The sequence below is a fragment of the Notamacropus eugenii genome, chromosome 6 (genome assembly GCF_028372415.1).
Source record: "Notamacropus eugenii isolate mMacEug1 chromosome 6, mMacEug1.pri_v2, whole genome shotgun sequence".
NCBI lineage: Eukaryota > Metazoa > Chordata > Mammalia > Diprotodontia > Macropodidae > Notamacropus > Notamacropus eugenii.
Window position 1 is genome coordinate 372,997,941 of NC_092877.1, and position 7,639 is coordinate 373,005,579.

At 39.3% G+C, this 7,639-nt stretch overlaps 1 pseudogene; it reads left to right on the plus strand.

Moving 5' to 3' along the window:
• The first annotated feature begins 6,556 nt into the window (after window positions 1-6,556).
• LOC140510237 (large ribosomal subunit protein eL15-like) lies at window positions 6,557-7,153 on the plus strand (annotated as a pseudogene).
• The last annotated feature ends 486 nt before the right edge of the window (window positions 7,154-7,639 follow it).

A 7,639-nucleotide genomic window follows, 5' to 3' on the forward strand; every position in this document is an offset into this window, starting at 1 on the left:
ATGATATAGTAGCCATTACAAAGATGCGAATTAAGATTTACACACACACACACACACACACACACACACGTTAAGTTTATATATAGTTACATATAGTTAAGAGGTGTGTGTGTGTGTGTGTGTGTGTGTGTGTGTGTGTGTGTGTATCTGTCGGGAGCAATTATTTCGTCCTATAATCTAATCTCTTGGTGGTCAAGTGGAAGCATTTGTGACTGATCCCCTATCCTAACTCCTGACTAAGACATATGTGTTGCTGCTACCCTTAGTATACTTTTGGAATCAGAAAAAAAAAAAGATAAATTTAGTTCTTAAGCTTATCATTCCCAAACCTTTCACCAGCTTTCTTATTTCCCCTGCACCTTTTTAACTTAGTTTGGGGAAGAGGTGGAAAACTCAAGGGAGTAAAAGGATGACTGTTAAATCACAGAAGAAATAAGAAACTAAATAGTGTCTTGTAGGAAGAACTTTTCAGTTTATACCTGGAAACTTTCCTGTTCAAAGAGAAAAGAATATTTGCCACGTATCCTTCCCAACAGAATTCTGTAGGGATGATTTTACTATTGTTGTCAGAACACCACAGAATTAGCCAGAATGGCCAATCTTCCCCATCAACAAAACATTTCTAATATTATTCCTTGACTTTTAAATTTTTGATTTGTCATTTTGCACTCATTCCAAAAAGCTTTCAAGGAGAAATGCCTTATAGACGTAATCTAACTGCCAGCATCAAAGAGGTAGAAGTTATATTATCATAAGTTTATGAGATCTTCAAGATGTTCTAGTCCAACCCTTTGATTTTAAAATTGATGAAACTGAGAGGAAGTTACTTGCTCAAAGTCACACAGCTGGTGAAGTGAGAAGAACAGCCAAGATTTGCATTCAGAGCTCATGACTCCTACTTGGAACTCTTTCTATTATATTAGTCAGTCAGTAAATAAGCATTTATTAACTCCCTACTATGTTCCAGGAACTGTGCTAAGCATTAGGGGTACAAAGAGAGAGTAAAAGTCAGTCCTTGCTGAAAGGAGCTCTTTGTCTAATGAGGGAGACATGCAAACAAATATATACAAACAAGATATATACAGGATAGACTGGAGATAATCAACAGAGGGAAGATATTAGGATTAAGGGGGATGAGGAAAAGCTTCCTGTGAAAGATTAAATTTTAGTTGGCATTTGAAAGAAGCCGAGGAAGGCACGAAGCAGAGACAAGGAGTGAGCATGTTCCAGGAACAGGGGATAGTCAGTGAAAATGTCCTTGGTCCTCTCTTCTCTTCAGGTCTTCATGACACTGTCCTATCCTGATTATTCTACTAGTAAATAGTATCTGACCACTCTTTCTCTGTCTCCTTCACTAGTTCTCCATTAAGGTCATGTCCCCTAGGGCCATACATGTCTCTTAGGGCTTTGTCCTGAGCCCTATTCTCTTCTCCTTCCATAGTATTGACTTGGAAAATAGAGTATCTCATTCAAGGAACACCAAGGAGACAAGTGTCACTGAATTGCAGAGTACAAAAAGACTGAAAAGATAAGGGAAGGGCTCGGTTAATAAAGGGCTTTAAAAGCCAAACAGAGGATTTTTAATTTTAAATTTGACCTTAGAGGTAATAAGGAGCCACTGGAATTTATTGAGTAGGGAGGTGATATGGTCAGACCTCTGCTTTAGGAAAATCAGTTTGACAGCTGAGTGGAGGATGGAGTGTAGAGAGAGACTTGTGGCACACAGACCAACCGGCAGGCTATCACAACAGTCCAGCTGCAAAATAATGAATGCCTGCACCAATATGGTTGCAATGTGAGAAGAAAGAAGGGGGTGAATTCCAGAGATGTTATAAAGGTAAAAATCAATGAGATTTGGCTACAGATTGACTATGGGGTTGAGAGAGAATAAGAAGTTGAGGATTACACCTAGATTGAGAACTTGAGTGACTGGGAATTTAGTGATGCCCTTAATAATCAAAGGGATGTTTGAAATAGAAGAAGGTTTGGAGTGAAAGATAATGAGAAAAATAATTTTTAATATGTTGATTTTAAGATAACTGCAAGACATACAATTTGAGATATCAAATAAGTGGTTAGGATGCAAGTCTGGAGATTGGGAAGCAGGTTAGGATTGAATAAGTAGGTTTGAGAATCATTAACATATAGATAATAATGAATCCATGGGATTTGATGAGATCAGGAGAAGAGAAGAGGGCCCAGGACAAAGCCCTAGTGGACATGCCTGACCTTAGGGGACACGACCTTAATGAAGATTTTGTGAAGGAGACAGAGAAAGAGTCATCAGATCAGAAAGTAGAATAACCAGGATGTGACAATGCCATGAAAACCTGAAGAGAGTATCAAGGAGAAGAGAGTGGCCAACAATGTCAAATGTAAGTCAAGATGGATGAAGATTGAGAAAATACCTTCAGATTTGGCGATTAAGAGTTGTTAGTAACTTTAGAGAGAACAGATTCTATTGAATGATGTGGTCAGAAGCTAGGCTACAAAGAGTTAAGAGGAGAATGAGAGGGAAGAAAGTGGAGGCACCTATTGTAGATGACTTTCCAAAGGAGTTTAGTCACCAAAAGGCAAAGAAGTGTGGCACAGTAGCTAGCCAAGATGGATGGATCAAGTGAAGGATTTTTGAGGATGGAAAGACATGGATATGTTTGTAGACAATAGGGAAACTGTCCGTAAAGGGAGATTAAAGATAAGTGAGAGTAAGTATGATAGAAGGGACAATCTATTAGAGAAGACAGGATAGAATGGGATCATTTGTTCATGTAGAAAGGTTTGCCTCAGCAAAGAGAAGGGCCACCTCATCATGTGAGACAGAAGTGAAGGAGGAGGTAGTGGTGGAATGTATCTGGGTGTTGTAAAAAGAAGAAGAGGGGAAAAGATGTAGCTCTCAGCAAACAGACTCCATTTTTTTTTTCAATAAAATAAATGTGGAGTTTTTCAGCTGAGAATATAAGCAGAAGGGGAGTCAGAAGAGGTATGAGGAGAGGTAAGTGTGGAAGGGCCATTATGGTGAGTGGGACAATCAGGGACGTATAAAAGGATTGCCTTGCAGCAATGAGATTATGTGGCATGAATTTGTAGTGGCCCCAGTCAACACAGTTTCTTGGTTTTCTCCAGCTTCGTTTAGCAGTATGTAGGAATGCAGGCAAAAGATGGAGGATGATGACTCAAGAGAAAGAAGTTTGCTTTTACTTAAAATCTTCCAGCAAAGGCTTGAATGGCACTTTTCAGGGATCAAAGTAACATACATTTAGAGCTGGAAAGGACTACAAGGTCATCCAGTCTAACTTCTTCACTTTACACATGAGGAAACTAAAACTCAGGGAGGTGTAACTTACCCTGGATCGCACAGTTAATAAATACTTCAAGTGGGATTTGAACCCAGATCTTTTTGACTCCCAGTCCAGTGTTCAATCCAATCAGATAAAGGCTGAACTAAATAAATACTTTAATTCTTTTAAGGTTCTTTACAACTCTGAGATTTGACATTTCTATATTACTATTACAAGGTAATTTTCTGGGTATTAGAGGGCTTAAAGTTTGAAAAATAACTCCATCTCCTCCCTCTCAGGCTTCACAGTCTCTCATGACAAGATATGACCTGTATATAGAGAATAAGTATGAGGCAAAGTAAAACGTGTTAGGGAAAAGGAGAGTTCAAGCCCAAACATTCTAATAAAAATTTAGGAGGGAAAGAGCACTTTTACCTGGGAAAGATCAAGAAGGTTTTCATAAAATATATGACTATTTAACTGAGCCTTGAAGAAGGAAAAGTAAGGATGAGGATGTAGTATGTTCTGGCCATATGGACAGGCAGAAAAATATAAGTGGAGATGAGGGTGTAGATGGGAGCAGTGTGAAATAAGGCCAGAAAGGGGAGCTGCGGACAGACTATGGAAAATCTTAAATGTCAGGCTACAACATTTGTATTTTATCCGGTCAGTACCTGGGAGCCTGTGATGGTTTTTGAGAGGGAGGTCACATAATCAGACCAGTGCATCAAGATTATCTTCACAGCTATCTGAAAGATGGATAGGAGAGGGGGCAGTGTCAGCAGTTTTCTCTTATCTGATCACGTTTCATGAATGAAGGATGTTAGAAGCTCAGACATCATTTTCTATGGTTCATAGCATGATATTCAGTGTTCAATTAAGTGTGCCTTCAAGGAATCTTTACCAAAGTATGTCTAACACCCACCCTCAGACATAGAATCAGTGACAAAAATACAATTTACATAGTCTAGGATATGCTACAATCTGGCTAGTTCAGCTGTTTGAAAAATGTCCTTCAAGGACAAAAACAAGAAGGGAGGAAAAGAAAGAAAGAGAAAACACAAAAAGCCAGGCATGTGTCGGTGGTAGAGTTCCAGCATGACGTGTGGAGGCAGTTCTGAGAACTGAAGTATATTCTTATTTGGCAATCACTGAGATGTACTTATTGGAAAAAAATATATAATAATTGTACAGGATGGGGAGTCTTATAGACATGAAAGAGGGAATAATTACATATTAACTACACAGAGTGTACACATAAATCCCAAAGAAAAGTGAATGTGAGGAATAATCATTGCATAGCAAGTTTAGTCAAAAAGAAAAGACTTCTTGATCAAATTATACATTTGTACAAAGATTTATACTTTACAAAATACTTTAAGGTGCATTATAATATTTGGTCCTCACAACAGTCATGTGAGATAATCAGGGAAAATCTTGTTGTCCACAATTGAGAGCTGAAGAAATAAAGACAGAGAGAAATTAAGTGAAACAGCCAAGAACATGCAGCTAGCAAGTGCTAGAACCAGGAGCACAGATGCTAGTCTGATGCTCAGAGGCACAACTAGGTTAGAGCTGCTAGGAGTTTGCTTCAGTGAACTAACCTCCAGGAGTTATACATCATAGTGGTCATTCAGCCAATGGTGTCCATGCATCATGATACCACTCACAAAGATCCCATCTATTTCTTGGAATCTAAATTCTTCCATTGTCATGACTGTTAACCTCTTCCCCTGCCTCCTTCTAGGGATTAGAGAGCTAGGAGTCACACCGTAAGCATCCCTTCTCCTTGTATGATTTCAACAGACCAGGACAGACTCTCCTCTGAGCCCTATTCTTCCCCCAAACCCAAGCTCACCCCTACAAATGAATGTTCCTCAGGTTCCATAATTCCTAATCAAAACTCTACCAATGATCTTCTCATTAATACTATACTGCCTCTCTAGAATATGTTTTCTATAAAGGCAGAAAATAAACTAATAAATGAATAAAACCTGTTCAATAAGTACTTAATACGTGCAAAGCACTGTGTTATATGTTGGGGATACAAATAGGAAAGCAAGACAGGTCCTGCTCTCAAGGTGGAAGACAAAACACAGAGGAAGTCTCAACTAACTAGAAAATCAGATGGAAAGGTCCCATTTGTGGTACACACACACACGCACACACACACACATACACACAAACAGAGGTTGAATAGATCTTCTTTAATGTTGTTTTATTGATAAAACCATATCTGTTTCTAATGTTGAACCATTTGGCAATGCCAAGGGTTTTGGTGTCAAGAATTTTCTTTTCTGAGTCTTCATTAGCTATGACGACTGACCAGACAGGAGCTGCAGCACCTGCCCATTGGTGGCAGGTGGTCAGTAGTTGGGAATCATGGTTGAAGTGGTGGCAGTGGTTTGACTCAGCTACTGCAAGCTATTTCATATTCCTCTTTCTGAGTACCTTGCTGTTTCAGCTAGATTGGCTTGCCTACCCCAGTGGTTGGCTGGCACTTTATAAGGATGGATGGCCCCTTCTCCAAAGGGGTTGTTTTCCTAAATGATAGCTAAGAGGGGTGCAAGTGGTATTTTGAGGGAAACAGTGTGAGGTGCTACTACTCCTGGAGTCCTTCATATTACCTATCCATTAATGAGAGTTGGTCAGTCATTGGCGATGACGGTGGTGAATATGACTGGAATAGATGACTACTTTTCAGGGAAGTGAGAGATAGTTGTATAGGTAGGTGTATGCATGGAAGGCTTTAAATGCCAGACTAAGGAATTTAGATTTGATCCAATAGGCAACAGGAAATTAGAGGCACAGAGACATAATCTTAGAGCTGAAAGTGCTGCAGGAATTCTTAACCTGAGGTCAAAATGATTTCAGAGGGCTATGAATTTGTATGAGAAAAGATTACATTTTTGTTTTCAGTAAACTCTAACTTAAATTTAATGTAAACTTTAATCATGAACGTAAGCAACGCAACATTCTGGGAAAGGTACCATAGGCTTCATCATACTGCAAAAGAAGGTCCATGACTTTAAAAGATGGTTTTAAAAAAATAGGTGAAATAACCTAATCCATTCTTTCCCCAAACTGCATTTAGGTACTTAGAGGAAAAAACTGGAGGTGAGGGGCTCTTTCTTGAAGTGATTAATCCATCCTTGAATCATAATAAAAATTTAAAGTGACAGATGCAACTCATCCTTGTTATATTCAGTCATTTAGTCAACAAATATTCATTGAGTCTGGTCAACAGCAACTTTCAGGTAGGTTAGGTATGAGCCAGGATGGTACCCTACAAGTATATCCAGGAGCTGTGATGACAAAAGCAGTCAGATGTCATGCAATTCCTGCTCCATGTGCTCTGCCGGCAGTACCTCCAGCTGTATGCACTTCACCACGCACTGTGGCCCATCAGACCTGATAAAACCTGAAGTCTGGGCTACAAGGCCAAGCCAGGTTATGTCATCTACCATATTTGTATTCACCATGGCAGGCGAAAGTACCCAGTTCCCAAGGGTGCAACCTATGGTAAACCTGTGCATCAGGGCGTCACTCAGCTGAAGTTTGCCAGGAGCCTTCAATCTGTGGCAGAAAAATGTGCTGGCCGCCACCGTGAAACCTTAAGTCTTGAACTCCTACTGAGTGGGTGAAGATTCAACCTACAAATTCTTTGAGGTTATTCTTATTGACCCATCCCATAAAGCTATCAGACGAAACCCCAACACTCAATGAATTACCAAGCCAGTGCAGAGAGATGCAAGGGCTTACCCCAGCTGACCAGAAGAGCCTAAGGTCTTAGAAAAGGTCACAAATTCCAACATACCATTCGAGGGTCTTGTTGTGCTGCTTGAAGAAGGCACTATATTCTCCAATTACATTGACACCACTAATTTGGTGAACATTAATTTGTAAACTTAAATGTTTAGTAAGTGACATTTAAGAAGAAAAAAAGAAATATTCATTGAAAACATAATATGTAGAATTTACCAGTAATTATTAGAGAGGAGATTTCAGCAAAAATAAAATTGAATGTCTTTATGGGCCAGATCAAGAGCTATGAGCATAGTTTAAGTGAATTCAGAAGTGGTTGAACAGCCAGACCTAGAGATTTGTCATTAATTGATAGAATTAGAGATGCTTAACTTGGGGAAGGTTTGAGGTAGGTGGAGAGGGGAGGAGGATTAGGCATTTATTAAGCACCTACTATGTTCCAGGCACCAAACTAAGTGTTATAGAAATTTTGTCCTATTTGATCCTCACAACAAGCTGGACTGACTGCAGTACAAGAAAGGGAAGTAATGCTTAATAAGACTAGAAAAGTAAACTGAGATCAGATTGTGAAGGGATTTAAATGCCCAAAGAAAGGA